Below are 14024 nucleotides of genomic sequence, written 5' to 3'. Positions count from 1 at the left end.
TGAGTTCATGTCCTTTGTAGGGACATGGATGAAACTGGAGACCATCATTCTCAGCAAACTATCGCAAGGACAAAAAGCCAAACACCACATGTTCTCGCTTATAGGTGGGAACTGAACAATGAGAACACATGGACACAGGAAGGGGAACATCACACAACGGGGACTGTTGTGGGGTGGGGGAGGGGGGAGGGATAGCATTAGGAGATATACCTAATGCTAAATGACGAGTTAATGGGTGCAGCACACCAACATGGCACACATATACATATGTAACAAACCTGTACGTTGTGCACATGTACCCTAAAACTTAAAGTATAATAATAATAAAATTAAAAAAAAAGAAAATGACCCAAGTATGAGATAATTTGAAATAAAAAGAAAAAAAGAAAAAGTGAATTTATATCACCTACCTGCTAAAACACTGACTTTTATAAAATGATTTATTTCTTTAGGTAGAATCATTTGTGATCCATGTTGAGCAAGTCTGAGAAACGCTCTCTGCTCAGTCTCCAAGTGAACCTTAAGGGCTTTGTCAACTTGACCAAAATACCGTCCAATTTAGGGACTGTTTCCATTTGCTAGATAATCCTCTCAGAGTTTGTATTCTTGCTTTTCCTCCCATTGTAATTCACTAACTAGTGATTACCCAAACCTGAAGTCCTGGGTTTAGGATTTTTTTTTTAATTTTCAGCTTTTATTTTAGATATGGAGGGTGTATATATATATATATCTATATATATATGTCTGTATATATCTATATATATATAGACATATATATATAGATATATATATGATTGTTACATGGGTGTGTTGAACCCAGCCAGGTAGTGAGCATAGTATCCAATAGGCATTTTTTCAACCCATGCCTCCTTCTTCCTTCCCCCTTTAGTAGTCCACCATATCTATTGTTCCTATGTTTATATCCATGTATGCTCAATGTTTAGCTCCCACTTATAAGTGAGAACATGCATTATTTGGTATTCTGTTCCTGTGTTAATTTGCTTGGAATAATGGCCTCCAGCCCCATCATGTTGCTGCAAAGGTCATGATTTCATTCTTTTTTACGGCTGTGTAGTATTCCTTTGTATATATGTACCACATTTTCTTTATCCAATTCACCACTGATGGGCACCTAGGTTGATTCCATATCTTTGCTATTGTGAATATCGTGGTGATGAATATATGAGTGTGTGTGTCTTTTTAGCATAGTGATCTACATTCCTTTGTGTATATACCCAGTAATGGGGTTGTTGGGTCAAATAGTAGCTGTGAACACTTTTGGGACTGTGGTTAGGCCAGATGTCATTGTTCAAATGATGTTAGACATTAAATGTTGTATGCATTTTAAATCTTTAGATCTTATAAAGTTTTAATAATTTCTGTAGTTTTATTGAAAACATTGACATTGCTTATTTGAGTCATGAATTGTTATATCCATCTGGAAAGACAGTCACCCCTGATAGAACACAGCATTTTCTGTTGGTCAGCATAATACAGGTTTTTAGAGTATTACTCATGGGGTTGGAAGTTTGATTTTATTCAGAAATATTTTTAAGAGATGGTGTCTTACTATGACACCCAGGCTGGACTCAAACTCTTAGTCTCAATTCAGAGATTCTAATATCCCTCACACAAAGTTTTGAACCCTGAAAATTGGTAAAAGTATGTTTCTATGGTATAAACCAATATGTTATACCATGGAATTTCACTGTGATTTGCTAATACCTGACATACAATGTGCTATTTAGTCTCTTGAATAGAGACTAGTCTCATCCTTACATTTTGTCATTTTTTTTTGTGGAACATACACAAAAATTAAAACTTTTCATATTCAAAATTTGACTATAATCCCACTTAGGTAGAACAGATACTTTAACTACACACACACACACACACACACACACACACACACACACACATATTTTGTAAGGGGATACTGAGGCCCAGGGACTTACTCATGGTCATGAAGTTACTGGCATTTGACTCTAGAAGGGATGATAGAGATTTCATCCTATGACCTCGCTTTACAGAACAAGTAATGAATCTGAGAGAGGCTGGGCCATTTGCTCAAAGAGTTACAGCAAGTGAGTGGCGAGGTGGGGGGCGGTCAGGACTCAAAGTCACCTATCTTGTCTCTCAATCCAGGATACCATCCCCTGCCATTCTCTGTCCCAGGCCAACACAGCACTGGGCACCCGGCATCCTTAGTCTATGGTCTAGGTCTTTTTATTACACTATAAACCTATGTTTCATGTATCCAAGCATACAAGGTGATTTGGGGAATACCATATTTAGACAAACATTGATTTTGAAATTATTCATTTACTTTAATGCATATCAATATCTGTGTATCTTCTATTTACAAATGAGAATGATTTGCCAAATAACAGCTATATAGAATTTTATTTTTTTTAGTATACTCATTTCGTTCAAAATAAAGTAGATTTGAGGCTGGGCACGGTGGCTCATGCCTGTAAACCCAGCACTTTGGGAGGCCGAGGTGGGTGGATCACTTGAGGCCAACATGGTGAAGCCCCATCTCTACTAAAAACACAAAAAATTAGCCGGGCATGGTGGTAGGCACCTGTAATTCCAGCGATTTGGGAGGCTGAGGCTTGAGAATCACTTGAACCCAGGAGGTGAAGTTTACAGCGAGCCAAGATCACACCACCACACTCCAGCCTGGGCAACAAAGTGAGACCCTGACTCAAAAAATAAATAAATAAAGTAGATTGAAAAAATAAACAATAGTTCAGGTCATTTGTGGAGATGGCAAATATTGGGCACACAGATTATTGAAGTTTGGAAACTGTCAACATACATCCCTAATATATTTTACCTTTTCATCACCATTTATGTGTCTGCAAGACTTACCTGGCTGTGGTTCTCTTACAGTCACTCCAGCCAATGAAATGGAAGCAACTGTGTGAAAACTACACCAGTTAACTTATTAAAGTTCAATGACAGAGGATGGGTAGGTAGTGACTGCGAGAACACAATACATTCTGAGAAATGTTTCAATGTTATCGTTTTAAAGTAAATCTTAGAATTCCTATTAGTATAGAAGTAAACTAGCATTACCTATTTTGAGCTTAACACAGTCAATGAAAGTCTTTAACAATGAAAGTCTTTATAGAAATTATACATCACAGAGCAAAACTTTTGACAAAAATCTGCTTAAATTGCTTAAAACATATTTGATAAATAATTGTTTATTTCAAGACCTTCACAATTTGAGCAATTTAGTGTTGCATCTGAGAAGACAGAGATGTTCAGTTTTTTAAAAAAATTTACATAAAAAGACATGTTAAGATTTTATTGATAGCTATTAAGATCTGCTGTAATAATATGTCTCTCCATATAGAATTCTCATATTTATGTGAAAATGTATGCAAAAATTGTGGCTTTTAATATATGAAATTTAAAAACTCACATACAATTTTGCTGGCAAAGCAAGATTTGTGTTCAATTTAGTATCATTTCCATAATCCCAATTTTTATTTTCACCTCATCATGATTCTGTTAAACTTGGAAGCTCTTTTTAAAATAATTTCATCCAAAACCTTTTCTGAGACTCTGATCCCTTAGATCTTGATCTCCTGTTTAATTTCCCTCAGCCATTAACAGGTGTGGATTTCATTTTCTTTGTCTTCCTTGCTAGGAAATCTAACCACAGCATTCTCGCTGTGTATTCCAAAGGGGCCTGGCCTGGCTGCTTTCTACATCAACCTAGTTTGTGAGGCCCTTTCATGTGAAAACGACTCTCCATCATCAGGGTCACTTCATTCATTCAAGGTAATTTAGCACACTCACCCAGCATCCTACCAAGACCAGCTTTTTTACTTTTGTCAAGGTTTATTCACATCACACTTGACATTCCTGGTGGGAATTTCTATGAATTCTGAAGCCTCAGAATCATGTTCTGATCTGTCCCACTAGGGGAAGGAACTTTTCCAGGGCACAGAGTGATATGATGCCTAAACTAACTGGGTTCACCTCCAGGCCTGAGAAAGATGACATGAACCAGAAAAGCATGGCCTTATGCTGGTTGGAAGGAGCTTGTCTTGCTGAGGCTTATTACAGAACTGGCCCAAGACAGTCAGATCCCTTCATTCCCCTGGCTGTGAACTGTTGCGTACTGCAGAAGCTGAGTCAGCCTTCTACATCTGGGCTGCAGGTGTAGCCCAGACATGGCTAATTAAAATGCCAGACCTTAGTGGTGTAGGGCTGTTTCTCTGGGACACTTCACAGCTCTAGCATGTCATCCTAAAAGGTTTATGCCTGAAAGTAAAAGTTCTGAATATTAAGAAGAAAAAAAATTGTATAGTCACTAGAATGCTAATGTCTTGAGCTTCTAAATTGAACGGTGCTGTTAGATGAGGCTCTATCGGCATAGTCAGCAAGTTCTTATTCTTCTTGCCTGTGCCAGGCTGCTGCATGTTAGGACATAAAATGTTACCTTCATAGGCAAAACAAAGCACCCGTGATAAGGATACTATTAAGGAAAAGTGGTCAGTGTTCAGGCTGAGTTGAGACAGGAGTGGAATGTCATCTTTCTCATGTAGTGCACTTTAATTTACAGCCAGGATGGTCATTTAAGATTTTACACACTCTAATAAAGGTGTCCCAGCAGTTGGTAGAGAGTGAAGCTTGATCTCCGGCTTAAAAGAATGAGATTGAGATATAAAATACCTTTAATCGAAGAGATCTGTATCACAAGGGTTGTGAAGTGGAAGGTTTTATACGAAACATAACTGCTGTCTTTACCCAGAAGAGTAGATATCAACAGCCTGGTCCTAAGTAAATCTCTGACACCCCTTCACTACCATCCCGCATGATACTGACATTTGGTTTGTTTTTTATGGTTTATAAGAGTTTTCACAAACAGAAACTCGTTTGATCTTTATACCTTTCTGGAAGATACAGTATTTTTATTCTCCCTTTACCAAGACTTGTTGCACATTTGAAATTCTGCATTTCTAGAACATAGGGCTGCAAACTATTTGATGTGGATTTGGGAGCATGGGGCATTCCAGGAGACACATAGTAAAGGATCCAGGTGAGAGCAGAGGAAGACACAGTTCCCAGATGCTTGGCACATAGCAAGGATGGGAAAGGGAAGGGCAAAGAATCTGGCAGCTCTGGCTCAGCAGTTAACCTATCTTCTGTGTTCCACCTCTCTAGAGGATGCTGCCCAACTCTCAGGGATAAGTATGTGGTTTTAATTGGCTTGTTATCATAATTTGAAGCTACGTGTCCTGCCTGACTAGTCTTTAATGAGGCACATCCACTGTTGGGCTGAGTCAAGCAAAAGAACTTTCTGTGGATTAATAGACTCCAGTTTCTCCTATGAATATTGCCAAAGGTACAGGGGGTTTGGGTGCCAATAAAAACAGATTTCCCATTGATTGTCTTCCCGCATGCAAATAATCCTCCTCCCCAGGGAAAGTATTAACAAGAGAAAGCTGAGTTTCTCCTCACAACAAGTCAAGTGTATTCCGACTCATTTGTGTAAACTGGTCTATAGGAACACACAGATAAGACTTGCTGTGTTAATTAGCCTCATCTAATCATTCCACACTGTAGACATAAATCAAAACATCACATTGTACCCCCAAAATACAGTCATTATTTGCCAATTTTAAAACATTTGTAAGAAACTTACTGAACCCATACTTGTATGCTAAGCCCTTAACAAGTATCATTTTACTCAAACAAAACTGTTCTACGTAGGTTCTGTGGTTGTCACATCATTATCATTTCAGACAAGGAGACCAAACTCCAGAAGTTTTAGTAACTCATATAAGTTATATGGAAAATGAGGTGTGAAGCCAAAATGTGAGGTGCAGCTGTGGGAAACCAAGCCTGCATACCTAGTCATCCCAAGAATTATCCCACCCTATAGATGGAAGTGCTTTTGATTGGTGCCTTGATTCAAGTAAATTTGTGCAGCGAATTTTTGGAGACTTTCCTTCATACAAAGATAACTGATTATGTTGAGATTTCTCTGTTGAGCCTTGAAAGTTTTGTTCTATCCTGCACAGGTTATTTGAAGGATTCTTTTTTTTAATATTTAAGGGAATGAAAAGATATAAGCCTTATATGACTCTATGCATGTTGTAACATTTCAAGCCTTATATGACTCTATGCACGTTGTAACTTTTCAGTTCTTCTTTTTCTTTTCCTGTAAGCACATTTTCTGCGACTCCTCTTATTTCTTCAAATAGGTAGTCCACAATGGGAAGACTACTCGCACACGATAAATCTCTGCTAGACAATTGTCAGATAATTTTAAGGCTGCTAGATGCTACTATAAATACGAACTGGCAGAGATAACTTAGTTCTGGAGTTTTTCTTAGTCATGAACTCATTAGAAGAGCTATAGTATCTTGCCATTGACAGCCCAGAGAATGCATTTGCCTTGTTCTTTGTGTTGAAAATTTCTGACTGTGTTTCAAAGAGGTGTTAAGAGGTGAGGCATGTTTTCAGAATCATACTGTTAGTCTCTTATAACACCAGCTTCCAAAAATAAAGTTCTAAGGTATTTGAGTGCCGTTCTGAGTCCTCCTTATTCTGAAAGGATGACCAAAGTTTTGGCTCTGAGAGAGAATATTCTAAAAAAGGACAGCTACTTCAGGATATAAGAAAATAAGAGGAGACAGAGCACCATTTCAGTTTAAAGGAGGAAAGACATATTTTAAGATATTGCTGAAACTTTGACATTTTGAGTTTTAGCAGATTCAAACGGGAGACCAAAAACGTGTGGCCCCCGTGACTCAACTCATTGTGGGTGTGGAGACATGGAGGTGGGGAGCCTGGCAGTTCAATTGTCAGCTAAATATTAGAGTCCTTGAGATATTTTCTTCCTGTGATATTTGACCTCTTTTTGATGGGTATTATCATCATTTTTTCTCCCCCACTGGGAGAAAATATGGTGAAGGAAATGAAAGGTGAAAGGGATAGCAAAGAAAAGAATGGATGAATAGTGGGTAGAGACAAGGCACCCTGACACAGGGAAAACAGGGTCAAACGAAGCCCTTTGGTTTTCTTCCAGAAACCTAAAAATATCCACCTCTTGCCTGACTGACATTTCCACTCTGCTTGCCTTATGCATGTGCTGTAGGGGCTGCTAATGTTGCTTAACTCACATGCTCCCTGCACTTTTCTGCTGTTAGAAAGAAACCAGTCAGTTGGGTAATCATGATAATTAAAAAAGATGTAAACTTTCAGAGTGGCTGACACAAACTCATTACACTAAGCTGTCTTGCCTGACTGAACTAACATTAATTCCAATACCCCATTACATTCTGGCATGTAAGAATTTCTAACTAATGTGGATATTTCTTCCCTTCATTTCCTTACCCAACTCTTCCCTATCTTCCTTCATTCCTCCCTTCTTTCCTTCCCTTCTTTCTCATCTCTAACACATTCCCATTGATGCTGATGCTGCCTGTCCAAAGAACAAGCTTTTGCTGAACTGTTTCAGGCTAATTCTCCCAAATTGTAATATGCATATAGATCATTTGAGGGTCTTATTAAAGATGCAGATTCTGGTTGGGTGCATTGGCTCACTCCTGTAATCCCATTGCTTTGAGAGGCCATGGCAGGAGGATTGCTTGAGGCCAGGAGTTTGAGATCAGCCTGAGCAACAGAGTGAGACCCTATCTTTACAATTTTTTTTTAAACTAGCTAGGCATAGTGGCACATGCCTGTGGTCCCAGCTACTCCAGAAGCTAAGGTGGGAGGATCCCTTGAGCCAAGAGTTCAGGTTATAATGATGAGGTTACAATGAGCTGTGATTGTACCACTGTACTCGAGCCTGGGAGATAGTGTGAGACCCAACTCTAAAAAATAAAAAATACAAATTCTGATTCAGTAGGTCTGAGGTGAGACCTGAGATTTTGCCTTTCTATGAGTGTTCCAGGTAATGCTGATGCTACTGACACCAGGGCAACACTTTGAGAAGTTTCAAGACAATGGTCCACACGTTTCCAGTGGGATTAGAGATAATGACTTTTGGCCAGGAGTGACGGCTCATGCCTATAATCCCAGAACTTTGGGAGGCCAAGATGGGAGGATCGCCAGAGGCCAGGAGATTGAGACCAGCCTGAGCAAAATAGCAGGACCCTATTTAATTTTTTAAGAGAATTAAAAACAGGTAAAATTTTTAAAAAGAGAGAGAACCAGTTTTAATTCACAGCAAACAACCAATTTGAAGGATTCTTTTTTTAATATTTAAGGGAAGGAAAAGATACAAGCCTTATATGACTCTATGCATGTTGTAACTTTTCAGTTCTACCTTTTCTTTTCCTCTGAGTACATTTTCTGTGGTCGAACCTGTTACTCAGAAGTGCATTTGGTGAAACAATTTCTATGCCTGCCTTGGAAAGTCTGTGCCCCTTTCTTCAGGCTAAAAGCCATGCTGCAGGAAACCACATCCAAATGTATTCCTCCCATTCTTTGTGCCAAGAGTTGCAGTTTCTTAGAACTCTAGATTTTGACGGAAGTAAATTTCAATATCTGCTTCATCACTATCTATACAAGTTCCGGCGCTAACTGATTGAGCCACTGCAGCTCCAGCTTCATCACTTTATTAATCCCTCTAAGCCCCTGTTTCAAATGAGGTTGAGATGGTGAGTACACAGTAGGGTTGCGGAGGGGCTTCTATGACAGGTTATCAGAACATGGGGGTTTATAGATGCTAGCTTTTAATATTTTGAGATGACTCTTGTTGCATTTGGTGTGTTTGTGTCCAGAAGAAGACAGAGCATCCTCAAACCTCTCATGTTGCCTACACTTGAAGTTAGAAAATGTTTGGTTTTATGTGGACCAAAAACCAGACCATTCTCATGTACAATGTAAAGGCTCATTGATGTTTTTATGCAGCATCGATTTCCCTGTCAGGGCAATCATTTGGGATTTCCTTATTGTTATGTGTAAAGAATTTATGAAGAGGACCAGGTTATCTGTGGACCCAGGATGAAAGTATAACCTGGGTCTACCAAAAGGCTCTTCCAAACTCAAGTACCCTTCCTGTTGGCTGGAGCTACCCTCATTAATTAGAGCTGATCCTGTGGATGAATGAACAAGAGGGAAGGTCAAATATAACTTCATTTTCTAGAGGGTGTGCCTGACTGGCCCACTGGCAGCTATGGGATGTATTATGGATTAAACAGTAGACAAAAATCAAGCCTCAATTTAAAGTTTATTAATGAAGCACATGGGGGACATTTAGCGTATATGAGCTTTTGTTTTTTAAGAAAGCTCACAGAGTGATGAAAAGATAACAATTTTTGTTTCTATTGAAGACTTCTTAAAAGCATTGATTTTCCGTCCATGTTAATCAAGAGTCTTTGCTGAAAATGATAGAAACCCAATGTAAACTGCTTAAGCCGAGAAAAATAGGTAAAATTTATTGGGTTAACTAACTGAAGTTTGCAAAGTTGTAGCTGATTTGGGACATGACAGGAGGCAAGGGGTCAAACAGCATCAAATTCTACCCCACCCTGCTCCTTCCCTCTTCCTCTCTTGGTGCTGCTTTCTCTTGGATTGGTTTTAAATTCAGAAAACATCTCTTCATGAGGGGGCAAGGATGACCATTAGCCAGTCCTCCAGGCCTGTTTTCCTCCAGGTCATTCATCCCAACAAAACACACAACTCCTGCTTCCCAGCCGGACCCACAGAAGCCCTAGGATCACATTTCACAGGCCTGGCTTTGCCTTATTCACACTCCATAACCAATCATATGGTCCAGGGGATGGAATTGTCTACCTCTAATTGGCCAGGCCTGGGCCACATCAGCCCCACTCAACCCACATAACTGAGAATGCAATAAGGATGATTTCCCTAGTAAAACTGGGGTATTATTCCAAGAAGAAAGAAGGAATGTTGGGTGGGAAAAACAGCGATTTCTAAGAACCCAAAGGGAGTAAAATGACACATTCCTTAAAGAAACTTGGACAAGAGATAGAGAGTCCCAGGTTTTGCAACAAAGTTATGATGTTGAGAAATGTTTTCTGATGTTTGTCACAATCACAAACGAGGTGTTTGTGCCAAATACCCTACAGTTTCCAAAGAGTTAATATTTCAGAGGATGGGAGTTGGGGAAACATTTGGATAACATCCACCTGTATTTCATCTCCCCCCTTCCATATTATATTTTTCTCTCCCTGTCTCTTTTGTCTTTGTCTCTCTCTCTCTCTCTCTCTCTCTCTCTCACACACATACACACACACACACACACACACACACACACACATTTAAATATAAACAATGAGTTTATTCACCTCAGAAGCAGGGATACGATACGAGCTAGAGGGTTTCACTAACATGATTGAAATATGGTTAAGTGATTTTCAAGTATACAGTGATTTGCACTGTGTAACTAAAAATAGATGCTCAGGGGAAAATTCTCTTTCCCCAATCCTATTGACTTATGGCAATGTATGTGGAGATCCAAGCTCTGAGCAGAGTGAAATATGACTTTGTATTGCAGTTGCTTTCTGCCAAAGATAAAAATCACTTTACATAAAAAGAGCTTTATTCCCACCAGGTGAAAAGCTGCTCTTTTGTAATAAAACACAATGCTCTGGAAAACCACGTTAGCTTCTGTGTGCTGCTGGAGCTTCATTTAGGGAGGCAGAGTAGTAGCAAGAGCTTAAAATGTAGGCATCCATCTGCCCTCAGGTTGTTCTCTTGCTTGGCCTTTTCTTACCTTGGTGACCTTACCTTCTTAGCTTGTCAAACCCAAGCTTCCTTGTTTCTTCAATGATTTGACAAATTTACCTAAAGCATGTGGGGTTATGAGGATGAAATAAGATAAGACATGTAACATGGGGCCCGGCATATCATAAAATCACTAAAGAATTGGTGATGGATGAATATGTGGTTATTGAGTATAATGGGATGCAGTAAATGGAACATAATGATTCAATGCAAGTTAGGGAAAACAGCACTTTTATTCTATTTTTGAGAAACTGGACTTTTTAAAAAGAAAGGTATTAAGAATACCAGCAGTTTTTGTGACACTTGTGGTAATTCATCTGCCTGGGCTGTAGTTTCCTCATCGATGAAAGAAAAGATTCAAATAGGATCTGAAATTCTCAGGAAAACATTCCTGTGGGTTTAGTTTTCATACATTGTAAGGACATCCTAAATGGTTTCAAGCCAAAGCTAACCTTAAAGTCAGGTCAAGCAATGAACAGGTAGTGGCAGAAACTATTAAAACATTACAATTGCATTTCTTTTAATACCTGTATCTTCATATAGTTAGAAACTGAGCTGGACAGTCAAAGCTTTGAATTCAAATCCCATTCTTTCTTTTTTCTTTTATTCTACATGAATGAACTGAGAGCCTGGCCTGTTCTGTCCCTATCTCTATGCTATCCATGGGAGTTGTATTTTAATTGGTGGTGGGGGGGGAATAAAAATATGTAACCCAAAATAAATAACTGCAAATTATGCCACAGGCTATGAAAAAAAGAAAGCAAGCAAGGAAACAAATATTAATACAAATGGTGCCAGCCTCATTTTCATATAGAAAGGACTCTAAAAGGAGGTGATAAGCTAAGGTGTATGAGTAAAAGCCTTCACCCATGTGAAGGGGAAGAAGGAAAGCACTCCAAACAGAAGGGAAAGCAAGTGCAAAGGCCCTGGGGTAAGATGTATTTGAAGACTAAACGACCAGCATGGCTAAACTTTAGTAAGTCAGGGACAGTGGTAGAAGTTGCAGTTTGGAGAAAGGAAGAGGCCAGATCACACATGGCCTTGTAATGTGTTGTCAGAGCTTGCATTGTCCTCTTTGTGTCTTGCAAAGGACACATTTAAAAAATAAAATGTTTTATCTTATTTCATCCTCATAACCCCATATGCTTTAGGTAAATTTGTCAAATCATTGAAGAAACAAGGAAGCTTGGGTTTGACAAGCTAAGCAGGTAAGGTTACCAAGGTAAGAAAAGGCCAAGCAAGAGAACAACCTGAAGGCAGATGGATGCCCACATTTTAAGCTTTTGCTACTACTCTGCCTCCCTAAGAGTAATAGAAATTGTGATTTGAAAACACTCTTGCTTCTGTAAATAAACAAGAGAATATAAGAATGGAAGCTAGAAGATCAGTTAGGAATTTCTCAGAGAAATCCAGGGTAGAGACAACGGTGAGCTGAACTAGGTGGTAATAGTATAATGCACAGGAAGAAATATTCCAGTCTTATCCCTGGCTGTGTGACTGACACCAAATTCCTTTTTAAATCCCTAGGACTCAGTTTCCCTGTCCGTAACATGAGCAGGTACAACGCAACCTCTAAGGGACTCGTATGTCAACATTTTATTCTAATTTCTAAAAATCTCTAAGCCAGACCAATTCTTTTCTTAAATTCACATGGCTTTGATGCACTGATTTGCTCTTACCAGCTTTCTTGCCAGGCCCTAAGGTAAAGATATGAGATTACCTGCCAAGAAATAAGAAATGAGTGCAGCAAGTCTTATTAAGAACTGTGGGAGTTGGCTGGCCTTTTTCTGTTTTACACTTAGGGTGGTTTCAAAACAGTCTATTCAGTTGCATACATGAATTTCCAATTCCAAATTCAAACTACAAATTTCATAAACCCAGATTCTGAATGTTAAGTTTCATTTTATGGTGTTTAGGATGATGGTTTTCATGAAGAAGGGCAAAAGATTAAAAAGAGCTACGATGAAAGTTTTATTAAATGAGGGATTCAAAAGAGAAAACTCTCCAAACCTCCTCCAACATTTTTCTGTCTAGTGTTCAAAGAAAAATGGTAAATTAATAGAAAAGCAAAACAGTGTGGGATGCCAATACATTCAAGAAAAGCCAAAGTTCATTTCTGCCTGCAGATTCAAACACTGCTGGCAGATCAATGTGAGCTTCACAGTGTGGTTTGCAAAAATCGTTCTGCAGCTAATATCCTTAAGGACAAGACACAGCCTGCTTTGGCTACTCTTCAGAGTTTGCCTGAATTGCTGTGGGAAGCGATATTTTCTGCTGGGAGGACTTTGGAGCCTAGATAGTTATAGCACCCATAAATCAAATCATCAAGCTCTTACAAAAGTAGTGAGGATTTTTGGTGTTTGTTCCCCTGCCCCGCCCCCGCCCACATATAACTGTGTGGTGGGGGCTGCGGGCAGTCTAGTATGTGTATCATTAGCCTTACTCAAAAGTCTAATGTGTGCTTTAATTTAATGAGATACCACTGCTTGTGCATTCTCTCTCTCTTTTCTCTTTCTTTCTTGTTTAGCTGTTTTCTCTAGAAATGATTCCATTACCAAAGGACATTATTTTCGTCATTTTGTTGTTGTTGCAAAATTAACATAGACCATATACAATTTGCAAAACAGAAGCATGGTCTGGGTGGGACTGTGAAGTTAATATTTCTTGACATAGGCAGGCAAAAAAGATATAAGTTATATTACATGTTGTATTAAATTTTATTTTTAAAAATTAGTTTTAAGTTTGCTGGATAAAGTTAATTGAGATATATATATATATTAATATGTATTTGCTGAGCACATCTAAGGAAGAATTTATGGCAGGTACTGGGGTGATAGCAGTGAACTAGAAGGCAAGAGTCCTTCCTTTATAGGTCTAGGACTAAAAGAAAAGGTAAGCAAAATAAGCAAATAATTAAAATGTAATAAGTAATAAGTAATGTTAGGGAGAAATATGGAGGGCAATCTTTGTGGGGAAGTGGAAGACATCATATTTAAAGATAACTGCCAAGGGGTAGGAATAGAGGAGAGATGTCCAAAGGCTTCGAAAGAATGTGTTCTGTTGAAGGTGCAGAGCAAAACCAGTGTGGCTGGAAAGGAGAAAGAAGGAAAAGGGGCTTCAAGCAAGATCATCTGCATTGTCAGACTTCAGATCATCCAAGGCCTTGTAAGATTAGGGGACTTTTTTCTTTTTTGCATAAGTCATAAAGAAATCACTGTGGGGGAATCAAACACTAAACAGGTATGCAAGATAATTTCAGATAAACTATATGAAACAACAATGGGATAGAGAAAGTTTAG

General features: G+C 38.8%; 1 protein-coding gene across 2 annotated transcripts in view; it reads left to right on the top strand.

Moving 5' to 3' along the window:
- TAFA1 (TAFA chemokine like family member 1) overlaps positions 1 to 14024 on the top strand; it is a 559292-nt gene that overhangs the window by 266922 nt on the left and 278346 nt on the right. The gene's annotated exons all lie outside the window — the stretch shown is intronic.

The sequence above is a fragment of the Pongo pygmaeus genome, chromosome 2 (assembly GCF_028885625.2).
Source record: "Pongo pygmaeus isolate AG05252 chromosome 2, NHGRI_mPonPyg2-v2.0_pri, whole genome shotgun sequence".
Taxonomy (NCBI): Eukaryota; Metazoa; Chordata; class Mammalia; order Primates; family Hominidae; genus Pongo; species Pongo pygmaeus.
The sequence above is the reverse complement of the archived record's forward strand: the minus strand, read 5'-3'. Positions and strand labels throughout refer to the sequence as shown.